Consider the following 14,351-nt stretch of genomic DNA (forward strand, 5'->3'; position numbering starts at 1 on the left):
GTATTCTCACTGTAAAAGATTTTGCATTTCGAACAGTGTTAGCGGCATTTATTTTAGATCCAGATATTTATATCTTCTAAATCTAGAAAGGAATTCAGATCTAGATTTATATGCATTATATACACAAGATACGCACATAAATTACACCGTTCGCATTCGTTGACTTTATTGCCACAAATTTAGAAAATATGAATAAAATTTATAATAATACGCGTTAATCAAAATATTTAATTCATTGGAGAGTAATTGGATCAAAGTTCGTGGAAGTGATTATGGATTTATGTAAAAAGATTATCAAAATGCCAGATGTATTTATTATTATTTTCGTCTATACAATCATGCTAAATCTAATTTTCGCATGGTGTTTTAATATTTTTGGGTATATATTGGTTTTCTCCTATATTCTTCTATATAAACTACTGAAATAAAGTTTTGTAATTAAATGTTGAATTAGAAGAAAATATGAAAACTGTTATATATAACTCCCATTGCATGGTAAATATAAGGATTTTTATTTATTTTTTAACAAACAGTTTGAACTATGTTCTAACAAAGTTCTATGAGATGTGATATTATTACTTAACTGCATGTTTTAGAAGAACGTTTATAGAAGGCAGTCTATAATGGTTTGCCTACATATATCAGATATATTTTTTATTAGAATTTTTCTAATCGTGATAATAAATTTGATAGAACTTAATACAACAATGCCAAGATGAGACAAATTTTCAATAAAAAACATAATTTCATCGATATTTTTATTTTTTGTGCCCGCTAGTAGGTAAGCGGCTAGAACGACAGGATCTGAATCAGAGGTACCAAGTTTGATCCCCGCTTCGTGCAGCCTGATATCAAGCAGTAGTGACATCGATTATCACTTGTAAATATAGATAACAATATGTTTCCACGTGGAAATAGCCTAGCTCCGGCTTTGGTGAAATGATATTGTAGAACGAAGCCAATGATATTGTTTGCTATTACAAATATTGTAATAGTAAACTTCATCACACAGAGATTGGAAAATTGTTTGGTATGTCATCTATAGAAACGACGTATTCTTAAGTCAAATCAGCACAACAGCTTATAGGATAGTTTAAGTTCTGATTGTTGTTCAACTGAATGAATAAAAAAATGATATTTTCAAGTGAAACCGGATATCACCGCTGTTTGATATCCAAAAATGTGAAGAGTCCGAAATGCGAGTTTGAACTTTAGACTTCGTGATTACGCTACGGGGCAGTGCTACGAATCTCCCATAATTATAAGTTCATCCGACTTTTAACTGATTTCCAATAAAGCAAATTCTATTGATCCACTTATTCACGCCCCCGTGAAACTTCTCAGAATAAATCCGATGACACCGCTTGCACTAGCATCTGCGCAAACAAGACATGCAAAGAGTCGTTTCTAATTCATAATTCATATTTCGTATTAATTCCAGATAAGTGTTTACACAAATAAAAATGTATACATCACACGTCGACTTTTGAAAACATACTAGATGTAATGATGTTTATCATACTCTTGGACTTCGTGCCCTATAATGCACAACAACTAGATCAAACAAACTCTCGGCCCGTGTGTGCGTAGGTACCACTATGACAAACAACAGAATTATAAACAGCCAGGCTTCATGTGAAAAGTTCACTCGTTCGCCGTTACTCATAAACACTTACTTCACATGCACACCAATTTTATGTATATGGATATTTGGCTTATACGAAAGGTAAATTCTATTTATTACTATAACTTCTATTCACTAACCAAACTATATTTTGAAACATTTGAGTAAAAACATCCAACAAAAATGCAGCACTTAAGCATAGTTCGAAGTATGAAAACAGGCTGACTGAACATTGGGGGTCGTCCATTATTCACGTGATCGATTTCTGGACCTTGGTGATACGTGATGATACTTAAAATTAGCCCCCCCCACCAAAATAATCACGTGTATTTTCAGTAACTAGAAAAACTCGTGAAATTTTGGAAAATTTTCTAAAAAAAGAGTTTTTTGTTTCAAATTCAGGTAAAAACTAATTAGACGTGATATCTTACTAGATCTCCTTCTCACCTCGTAATATTTTGTGATTTTTGTCAACTTTCCTTTTTTTTAATCCTCACGTGGTAAATGGACGCCTCCTTACTTAGATCAATTTTATAGCAAACGTTTAAAAAAAAATCCTAATGAAATATTTTAAGTCTACCAATAAGTAGAAATTTTTCTAACTTTTATTTTGAATATCATACCTAAAGATCGGCATCACTGGAAGTTTTTAGATTTTTTATAAACAGTTTGTTTAATGTTTTATGTATAATCAAGCAAGTACAAAAAAACTTAAAAACCTTAATAAAATCAAATAATAATATCTTCCCTTTAAAATATTTTTTAATTTTTATTAGATCTATCAGTCTATATTAAATGAATACTTTATAAAATGAGTATATAAAACTAATAACTATATATAATGATACGCTCTAAAAATTAGCAGCGAGGATAGTAAAGAATGTAGATTGGATTTGGTCGTTTATTAGTTTAACTTAAAATAATTCATTTTAATCATTTTATACTTCAGTTTTGAAATTGATTTAATAACTTCTCATCTGAGATAATAGAGTTTGTAATTACTCTATATCTATTTTTACGACATTTTTAATATATTATACTAAAGGTTAATGATAAAATTCAACTGACAGTTAAATTTTATCCAGACGATTTTTTGTCGATTTAAAAAAATATTAACAATCATTTATTCAACAGTTCACACCCATAACACAACAAAAAAGTTATGTTTTTTATATCGGTTTAATTAGCAGTGAAACTCCTAAACATATTGAAATACTTTAAATTATAATGTGTATTCAAGAAAAATTTAAAACAATATATTCAATAAAAAGAATTAAAATATATTCAACATAAAAAATAATAGGAAATACATTCAACAAAAATATATTCAATAAAAAATTAATTCAATAAAATAATATTCATTAAAAAATAATAAAAAATAATAAAAAATAATAAAAAATAATAAAAAATAATAAAAAATAATAAAAAATAATAAAAAATAATAAAAAATATATTCGTCAAAAAATAATTAAAAAAATATTCATCAAAAATAAATAATATATATATTCAATAAAAATGATAAATTTACGTAATTTCAATAAAATTATGAACTGAAAGAATATAATCCCAAATTTAGAAGTTGAAAAAAAAAAATATAAAATATATTTTTTTTTATAATTCATTTTTGTTAATCAAGATTTTAATGTCTTATTTATTACATGAAATAATTTAAGTCACAATAACTCATTATTGCAATTTTCGAGTTTAAACCTTTATAAAGTATGAAACAAAACTGCAAAACTTTATTTAAAATTTAATAAATAATTTCATTAAATTTATTGAGAAAAATATTTGTCAGAAGTGGGATTCGAACCCACGCCCTCATAGAGGACCAGAACGCTCGTAACCAATTCGATTGGCAAGGTAACCTTGAGTCTGGCGCCTTAGACCGCTCGGCCATCCTGACATATAAAAATCCGTGCGTAATACCAGATTTCGAATCAGAATTTGTTTTTTGGTTTAATCTAATGACATTTTTAGTGATTATGTGTGAAAATTATAGATAATATCCATTGAATTTAATAGTTAAATTTAATAAATAACCCATGGTGAATAAAAAGATAAAATTTACAATAATATGTATTTATTAGGCTGTCTATGATCACTTGGTAGGGCATTCTCTACATTTTAATAAATATTTTTTTTACTTATTTGTCACAAAATATTGGATATTAATTTTATTATTAATTAGCAATCAAAGTTATAATAATTAATATTCACAATTTTTTTCAATAGTTTTATGCAAAATTTAGAATAGTATTATTAATCTCTGATATTTTACGGTTCAGTTGTGAAAACAATAGGAAAAACATTTTCTGAATATAATAATTATAATCAATTAAGTATTACAAAAGTAAAAAAATAATGAATATATAATAAAAGTAATTCAATTATTTGTTAAAATAATTGAATAATGAATAGGATAAGAATATGAATATAGCTTTTTAACGACACACAAACTTGGAAAATGTTATTATGTATATCGAATATAGATAAGATTCACAGACAGGTTATAGGTCAAATATTAAAAAGTGAAAAGTTATTGCTTTTTATTTTCTGAGCCATATCACTTGATGTGTTTATCAAACAACACCATGTTATATGGTTATGTAGAACTACTCTTCATAAAATTCTTCAACCTTGTTTCAATTTTTTGTTAGTCAAGCACTTTGTGAGTTTCTTAAGATTAAGTTGAGAATATTATAAAATTTTAGCATCCGCAAATAACGCAAAATATTAAATAATGAAAAACTTCTTAATGGGAAATATCTCGCATTGTATGATATTACAATGTTATTTAATCACTATATTCCGCATCAAACAATATTGTCTCGGGGCTTAAAGGTCCGCGAGTAAAAAGTAAACCACCAATATTTCAAAAACAAGTAGAGTCAAAAATGTATTAACAATATTTGAAAGTAGAGGGTGACTGATAACCAGCCATCATCTTGATACTTACGTCATCGCTATCTGGAGATAAATGGCAATATTTAAAAATTCATACCAGAAATATTTTCTTTATATGTTAGTTTTTTTTTGGTTGTGAGCACTATTGTTTTGTTTACGAGACCTCAATATAATTCTTGGGTGTACGTTGTTTAATTGTTTTATAATATGTATTGATAATTTTAAGTTAGATTCAACACCTCTATAAAAGCTTTACACGTGGGAGGAGTAAAAAAGACCAACTGAACCTTTTTCCTGACAGAGGTGTGAACAATAAAAAATAGTAAATAATAAAGTAAATTGAAAAAGTAAACTGCTGATGAAAATTTTTGACGAAATACCAGATCAAGGTTATAAACAGAGTTTTCTCTGTAAAAATGTACCCATGGAATTTATATTTTGCATTGGTTGAATAATTGGTTGCATTATTTGGTAAAATTCTTTTATTAATTAATTAATCCTATTAAAAAATAAGGCAATTGACCTTTTTGCTCTCTGACCTTCCCATTTTATCCCGCCTATGGGGTGAAAAGAGCCAGGTGACAAATGTTTGAAAAACAGCTAAAAACACATTTCCACAATGATGAATTCACCAACGATATCTCAAAATACAAGTAGAGTTAAAAATTTATTAACAATATTGTAAAGTAGAGAGTGAAAGATAGCCAGCCACCATCCAATTAACTGGGAGTTTTACTGAATATAATCAGATAGTTGTTTGTTTGATATGTGTTATTTGTTGTAATGTAATTGGTTTGATTTTCACAATATAATTGCTCAAAGTTAAATTGGTCCTTTGTGCCCCGCCCTACCTTATTGTAACATATAAAACAATAAAAAAATAATTTAGAGCCTTATAGAATGCATACCATCTCTACATTTCGATCGAACGGGCTGAACAAGTATCACCGGGTGTGTTTTATTTATACTTTTAATTAAAGCAAATGATAAATTGATGTCTTATTTGTCCCTGCTTTTATAATCAAGTGATATCTCGCACGCCGATCTCACACATACCGTATATTGGCCTCGCATGGAATGTACTTAATTACATCTGGTTACGAATCCGATTCGTTATTTCGCTTAACGTCGAAGGGACATCACAGTTTTCGGCCGATCTGAGGCACCGCACTCCAAGGCACATGAAACGAGCGTTCATTTGATTTGGTCCCTGTCCGAAATGTTATATTAAACATTTGTATTCAGAGAGGTGGCAACTCAAATCGTTCTGAACACCTAGGACAGAGGATGGCAACTGAGAGATATAAAAAGAATTCTTACTCAAATACTTTACGTCCAATCTTTTGCATTCCTATAACATCCAATTTACTGACTCACCAAGTAGTATTCAATAAATCATATTAGAAATTACCATTACTCTCAAAATTAGAACTCATGATCGATGTTTAATATCTGTTACATTGCCACCTGATATTCATGTTTCGTGTTTTCATAAAACATATATGCATGCCAATATGTAATATTATCTCATTTCCAATGTTATGAATCTTGTTAAGAAAGATTAAAAACAAATTCTTATAATTTTTTATTATAGTATAAGTTCAGGTTACCAACCGCTGTCCAACGACATATTAATATTCAGAGTTCGTGTATACTGCTCGCAAATTATGCGGACATGCAATATAATAGTGTATTTAGTAAAAATCACACTTTGCTTGTAAAATAAGTATTAAATTAGATTTTAATGGGAGATTATTTATTAATTTATGGTATAACTTTGGCATGAAAAATATTACAAGGTTTATATATATATAAAGGTGTGAGGTGTTTCGCACCTTGACGTCATGGAGAAGGGGGTGATAGTGACCTTAACTGTCCTGAAAAAAATATATTACGTTGTTGGGAAATTATGAGCTTTTAAGTGCAACCTAAAGCTTTGATAAAATTATGACCATTTTTCGGTGATTGTGGTTAACTTTTAATCATTTTTAATCATTATACTTGAGAACCGTAACCGGGAATAATATTTCTAGGATTACAGTAAAAATATACTACAATTTCCCCAAGTTTTCGAAAATTAGGACTTTTTTCAATTTTGATTTTAAATATATATATATATATATATATATATATATATATATATATATATATCATACAATAAAGGCACCAATTTTTCGAATAAAAAACAATTATTTATATAGTACGTTTCCACACTACTTTTGTGTTATCAGCATTGAATTCTTACCAAAATTATACTTTTAATTGACAGTGTAAGACCAAAAAATAAAAACTATAAATTTAAAATATGTTTACTAAAATATGATCTTTATACCATTATTTTCAATACCAAGGTACCAAGTATTTGACGATTTGCCTGCAGTGTTAAATCAAATACATATGTCTGAACGTCGTTCAAACTTATTCCTATAGTTTGGTGATAAATTAAAATTAGAAAATGTATTTTTTTACAATTTATCCTTTATGTAGGTACTTGGTACAATTATCTCAAAATATTTTCATTTAGAATTTTTATTGTTAATAGAAAAACCCTCAGCAGACCTCACACTGGTATCTATACGTTACTCTGGAGTTGATTTCCTACAGCGAATATCTTAGGCCCCCCATGGGTTTATTGAGTTTCAAACTGGCTTTATAGTCTTATAGACTGATATATCTTGACGCTTTTTTTAACCAAATTTTGTTACGGATCAAGATTGTGTATTCATATTTTATGAATTGTCGTCAGCACGATACCTGATTTGGTAGTGTAAATTTATGTATCTATTTTATAAATATTTATATTGATACTTTATTGAATAAAATATAGACGTAAAATGTATATCAACAGCACTGGTTATTCTCTCGTTAGTAATCTTGCTCACATATTTCATACGTTTTCAACCTTAAAAAGATAGTTTTTGCACTGATGTGCGTGTAGTTTTTTTTGGTTCATTTATATATCTTTTAGTAACATGCTCATTACAAACATTTTTAAAAATAATCACGCTAATTTTCCCTTCGTTAGCAAGCTTGTTTACTTGCAATTATCTAGGACCAATTAGAAAATGTTATGTTCAGCGAACTTTAATGGTGTGCTTCAGTGATACGGAGTTTTGTGAAGATCTTTATATCATTAAAAATCATAAAAATGGTATATTTAATGATTTGATACATATTATTTTATTTGATCGATATCTTATTATAAAAGCTTTCATATCATTTAGCAAACGATGCACATAGTTATTTATGAAATTTTATTTTTTTTGCATTTATTTTTGAGTTTCGTTTTTTTTATATTTATTTTTCAGTTTCATTTTTTTGTATTTACGTATTATATTATGTTAAAGTTACTAATAATGAACTTTCCAAAAACATATTGAGGTACGTGAATAATTAATAATAAGTCGTTCTAGAGTATTGCTTCTTATCAATAGATTCATAACATCTTTATTGTAAAACGCTCTGTCAAAAATGTTCATAGTGCCCCAATTATGTTAGGAATATATTTTTGAATTAATATGATTCCGATTATGCTCAGAATGTATTTCATCGTATTGGTAATATGTATTAATTTACAATACAGAATTCTATTTGTAGAAAAAGCGGGATTGTGAAACAATGGGTTTCACAAACGCGGTTTTAGATTGATGGCGAAATGAAAATTGGTTTATGGATATAACAAAAGTCTATAGGTGGAGCAAGAATAAGTTGATGTCGAAAATTTATTAATTTTCATTGCAGGACATAATTTTAGTAATAATTGTATCGCTAGGATAGAATTGCGTGCTTATGAGTAATAAAATCGTCGATTTTAACCGAGCTAAAACTCGTGACAGCAATAACTTGCAATAATTATAATAGTTCAACGCAGTTGTTGTGAGTGGCAAAATTTATTATAATTAACAACCACACGATAAAATTAAAAAAAAAGTCTGCATATTCAGCGGTACAAGATAAATTATCTAATAGGTTCAATAACCGCGTAAATGTAAAGTCTGTTAGTTGATTCTCCTTTAACAGATAATAGGCAAACTTTAACGACTCTGGTTCATTTTACGACGTTAATTGATAGACAAGTGAATCGAACGCGCACCTACCGTGCGTACGGACTTCTTAAGCGGAATATATATAACGCAATTTGATAGAGAACGGATTAACCTCATTCAAGACTTACATGTGCTTTTTGATGTAAAACTTCTTCTTTACGCACGCTTGTGTTGTAAGACGAGTATTTTGGATCAGCTATAATTTTGTTAATTTAATAGTTATCTGGGGAAAGTAAAATAAATCGTAATTTGAACATTTGTCTACTTTGAAATACTGAAATACTGCCCTTAAATACGATGGATTAGTCATAAATCCAAATCATACAAAAAAGGGCGAGTGTCACTATCTTCCAGACCAGCAATGCAGTCTACAAATCATGTTAATGTGTGCACTTTTTGAAAGCAATAATGCTTGGAACAATCATACTTCATCTTTCTCTCTTTGAACCCTATCTCAAAATCGGCATAGTTTAGCTGTTATGACGTTTGTCTGACCCTGGCACAACCGTACCCTTACTGGTGAACACAGGACGAAAGCGTTACGAAAAGTGTGATCGGGCAAGGAGAACAGAAGTTCGGAAAGAAATTTATGTTAGTGAAAATAAAAAAAACATCGAGAGAGAGAGCTTACTTTATTGTGTGCTACTCAGACTACCTAAAGATAATTAATTCAATCGCTGTTGATTTTAGTTGTTCAATATCTCTAATATCAAAATTCTGTACTTATTATCTAGTGCTATCAATTAAGATCAATTAGTAGTAGCATCAATTTTGAAATGAGAACTCCATGAGCAGAACAACATCTCTTGCGATTGACACCTTAGTCAGTTTTTTTGCATCAACGATCTAACAAATATCATAACGATAATAAGATTTTATAGAAAAGGCTTGTGGTCAATTTAGCTCTGTAGGTTTTGGAGAAAATGATCATACGTTGGCGAAAATGATCATACGTTGCTACTAATTTTAATAAGAGTTTTCGATATGGACAACTGTTACTAAATTTCTACAATTAAATCAGAATTACAAATAGGTCTACCACAAGACCTGGAACAACAGCCGACGTAGTTTTCTCAAGATATCTTTTATTTGAAAACATACGTATTTTATTTGTCATGCTAAAAGCCTACTTCTCACAAATATAATAAACTTCACTAACAGCTGATGTATTCGATAAAATTATTTTTTTTACAAATTCAATGTAATGGGTAGAATGGGGCTTAGAGGTCCGCGAGGAATAAGGTCCATCACCTGTTCTCAAAAACAAGTAATGTTGTGAATTTTTTAACAACAATATTTGAAAGTAGAGGGAAAAAGATGTATAACCAGCCATCACCATCCGAGAGATAAACGGCAATGTTTGAAAAACCATAACAAAACTATTTTCTTCCGTTGTTAGTTTTTTTTGGTTGTGAGCACTGTCATCCCATTTTACCCCGATCATGGGGTAAAAAGGACCAGGTGACAAATTTTTTAAAAACAGGAAAAAACATTTTTACAACGATAAATTAGCTGGGAGTTTTATTGAACATAGTCAGATAGTTTTCAGTTTGATATGTGTTATTTGTTGTGATATCATTGGATTGGTTTTCACAATATAATTGTTCAAAGTAAAATTGGACATATCCTATTATATTTATAAACGCACATAGATACATGTAGGTAGTATCTATCTACGGAGATTTTATTTCAGTCATTTTTTCATATAAAATGCCTCTCTCGTTATAATAAAATTGTGAATTTAATATTCTTAATAAGCAAATAAAGAATCTCACACTCATTTTCAACTTTTAATTATTGAAAATCATTAAAGTTAATAAAATTTTTGATACGAGTTTTAATTTATAGGATTCACAGTTAACACGACGATTGAACGTAACTAGTTCCAAAACGTCACAAATAATCATTTGAAAAAAATATTTTTATTTTTACTTCTCATTAGGAAAACAAACACACCCATATACATATGTATAAATGTCTATGACTGTGTGTGGGTGCTTAGTAACGCGAAATAATTTTAAAAGCACGTTTCCCAACAGAATGATATATAATTTGGCTGCAGGTTCTTCTCTCAGGTCAAACTCATATGGTGGTACGCAAACACGACACATGCGCAAGTAATTAAGAGACCGCGCAGATTAGAGCAGAGAATATATCATATTTTCATAATTCTGAACATGAGTGCAAAATGTACCTACAAACATCTGTCGCGAGACAAAGAGCACCTATCTAATAACATTCAACTCGGCTGACTCATTATATACAGAGAACGAATGCATATATTAACAATAGGGGTTAATTAACATAAGGAATGGCAAGGCTACGACTGCCAAAGATTCGCTTCATATTTGTCTCGAATTTGGTTGAATGACATTGCTCACGTAAATGAAAGAATATTGCCAAAATTCGGAAGCAGTCAATAATAGCGACAATTTATGTATTTTTTAGAATCATTAAATTATTTGAATTATGACTGCGTTGTTTGATTGAACTATTTTAAGTTTAGATGGTGATAAGCTCAATTATTCTGGATTAGGATTTTTTTTATTAATAACAATCAGAACATTAATTACATTCTATGAGTTAATTTGATTTACATTAATTAAATATGATTATTAGGGTGGTCCTTAATATGGACATTTTCGAATTCGAACTTCGTATAGAAATAGCATGGAAAAATTTTTGAAAATTAACAAAAATATTTTTTTAAGTATAACTTAGCGACAAATGAATTAAAAGTGAAAATTTGTGTCATTTTTTATTGAAAATTCAACACTCTGCTATTTTTTTGAAATTTTTTTCATGCGATTACCATACAAAACTTTGATTGAATTGCGCTCTATCTAAAAGACAATATTAAGAGCTAAAATTTTCAGAGAATTGTTTTTTTATCAATTTGGAACCATTTGAGCCCTTGGGAGCAAGGAAATTCGAAAATGTCCATATAATAATTATATACAGTGTATTACGCAGTGTGTAATTACTATTAGATACAATTTATTGGATCAAGTTAATAGACCTTAATTTTAAGCCTTCAAAATTCTGGTGTAAGGAGCATCGGAGCAACGAGTGAATTAGTGTGATTTTCTAAATTGTGATGATGATTAGTGGATCTTGTTTTAATAAAGTCTTTAATATATAGATCATTCAAATCATAATGCAGAGTTTTATTATTATTAATAGGCAATGTATAACAATTTATACTTAAATTTGGCATCAAGGTATATTGCTGTCATTGCATTATAACTATTAAAATTATAGTTAAAGTGGGCGTAGCAATTCCCTGTTATAATATTAATTTTTAGAACTGCTAAGGAAGAGTTGATCTATTAGTTGAATCAAGTGTCATTATTTTTTTTAAATGAAAAACATAAGACGATTTTATATATTTTTCGAAATTATTAACAGTGAAGAAATTAGAGAACAATATCATTGTACCACAGAGGAGATTCGCTAATATAAATATTGGGGAAATTAAGATAAATGAAATGAATAAATGCAGTTATTTCATTTTTCAAATTTATATTCATATTTACATTTATATTTTTAATTTATTTGATATATCGGGGAAACTCGATATTCGTCATCCCATTAAATATTGAAAGCAAAAATTCCACATACATCGCACATGTTTATATATCATATGATAACTCTTAATTTGTGAAGAATTTTACGTGCAAATTTATTTTATATATAGGTCACTATATGTATATATTGACAACGTGTAAAAAAAAATTGTATGCCAAAATTGTTTAAATGGCAATTTTTATCCCTTTTTGATATAATTTTAATTTGGTGGTAAATCTGCATTTTGAATAACTTTACACTAAAATTAAGTATTTAGACATTGGTATTTTTTTATTTCCATATTTTAATAGCAATCAGAACTTAGCACTCCTATGAGCTGGTATGCTTAAACTTTATACGCTGTATTTAGTTGGCAACCCATCAAACAATCTATTTAAATTTGATAGATTTATTTTATTAATAGAATTGATTTAATAGTGACCATAGAAAATTTGAAATCATTTATTAGAAATTTTCATATATGAAAAATGCTGAAATAAAAGATTTGTTTCAAACAGAAGAAAGACACGTCCATATATTTGTTTCGTATTTTATTTTAATCTCAAGCACTAATAGACTAAGAAGTATTACAAGAAAGCATAAATCTCTAGCAAAGGCAATGCGTTCGAGTCCGACGTCCGAATCGGTAGCAGAATCTCTATGTCAAACTCCCCGTGCACTAATTCGTTGTCGCATGCAATTTGCGTTGTTCTGCTCCATAGATAATTCGATGCACTTCATGAATTGCACTTCTGGCTCTGATGAGTCCCAGTTATATTATATACATACAAATATATATATATATATATATATATATATATTTATATATACAATACAGGGTCGGTCCTGGGGTCTATAGCGCCCGCATGTCATTTTTTTTCTAGCGCCTCCTCCCACAAATTATTTTAATTGTTTTAGTAGTTTATCGTTAAAATTATATAAACATTTACGTTGATTTTTAAATACTTTTTAATAATTCTGGATTTAGTACAAAAAATTAAATGTAATCTAAAAGCGCATAAAATACATTGATTTTAAATTTATTTAGAAGATCAAGCCTATTCGCGGGTGCTCATAATCAAATTATTGTTTCTTCTATTGTTGTAGCAATTTATTACCGAACTATTTTTAAATTCTTATTTTCAATCCAAACTTTTCAGGACATCCAAAAATTTCAGTATGTCCATTACTGCTTGCAAGAATATTTTTAAATTTTCAGCTATTTCTAACGCATGTGTAATATTAATATTTGGGTTTTGAAATATTTCACTAATTTATTTTATGTGATTTATTCTATTGAGCAAATCATAGAGAACAAAAAAATCTAGTCTTTCATTATTAAACATATCACTGTAACTTCATAGTGGATTATTTTAATTTAATTTTTCATGATTTAAAGTATCCAAAATTGCATCGTAAATCTCCTAATTGATATCTTAAGGCGGGCCGAATTCTATGTATTCATCTTTACTTTGTACATCGTGTATCAGATTGTTGTTCTAAAGTTAAATTTTTAACTTATTTTAAAAATATTGTCCAAAGATTAGTAAAAGATGCAAAGAAAATATATAATTTATGAATGATATTGAAAAAACAATATTATAAGTTTTATATTCGAATCTCGTGTTGGCGCCCCCTAAGGCGTGCGCCGGCATTTTTCGCATGCATCGCATTCAAGGTAGGACAGGCCCTGGATATATATATATATATATATATATATATATATATATATAGGGTAGAGGTGGGCACAAAGGTCAAATTTGACTTTCAGCAATTGTATTGTGATAACCAAACTAATTATATCATAACAAATATCACATATAAAACTGACAACTATCTGACTATGTTATCTGACTGATCCAGCTAATTCAGGAATGTGTTTTCTTGCTGTTTTTCAATGTCACCTGGTCATTTTTACCCCATAGGCGGGGTTAAATGGGACGACCAGGGGCAAACAGGTCTATTGTCTTATTTACATTATTCAACCAATGCAAAATATAAATTTTATGGGTATATTTTTACAGAGATAATACTGTATATACTGTCGGTCTGATAATTCATCAGAAATATTCATTAGCAAAAATATAATAAATATTTATGTAATTTATTTCTTGCAAAATTGCTTTTCTTAACTTAATTTACTTTTTTTTATTGCACAAAAAACTGTTGAATATGACTTAAAATTAACAAATATTCTAATAACACAA

At 28.7% G+C, this 14,351-nt stretch overlaps 2 protein-coding genes and 1 non-coding gene across 5 annotated transcripts in view; 1 reads left to right on the forward strand and 2 right to left on the reverse strand.

The window, feature by feature from the left end:
• LOC113378736 (netrin-1-like) overlaps positions 1-14,351 on the reverse strand; it is a 299,939-nt gene that overhangs the window by 250,404 nt on the left and 35,184 nt on the right. The gene's annotated exons all lie outside the window — the stretch shown is intronic.
• The window catches only part of LOC113378738 (translation machinery-associated protein 16 homolog), a 113,414-nt gene that overhangs the window by 53,306 nt on the left and 45,757 nt on the right, over positions 1-14,351 (forward strand). The window lies entirely within an intron of this gene.
• Trnal-caa lies at positions 3,417-3,530 on the reverse strand. Its single transcript has 2 exons — positions 3,493-3,530; positions 3,417-3,461 (listed from the first exon to the last, which is right to left on the reverse strand). It is a non-coding gene; the product is annotated as a tRNA-Leu (tRNA).

This window comes from Ctenocephalides felis, unplaced genomic scaffold, assembly GCF_003426905.1.
Source record: "Ctenocephalides felis isolate EL2017-DRISC unplaced genomic scaffold, ASM342690v1 CF-g0.4_SCAFFOLD_01886, whole genome shotgun sequence".
NCBI lineage: Eukaryota > Metazoa > Arthropoda > Insecta > Siphonaptera > Pulicidae > Ctenocephalides > Ctenocephalides felis.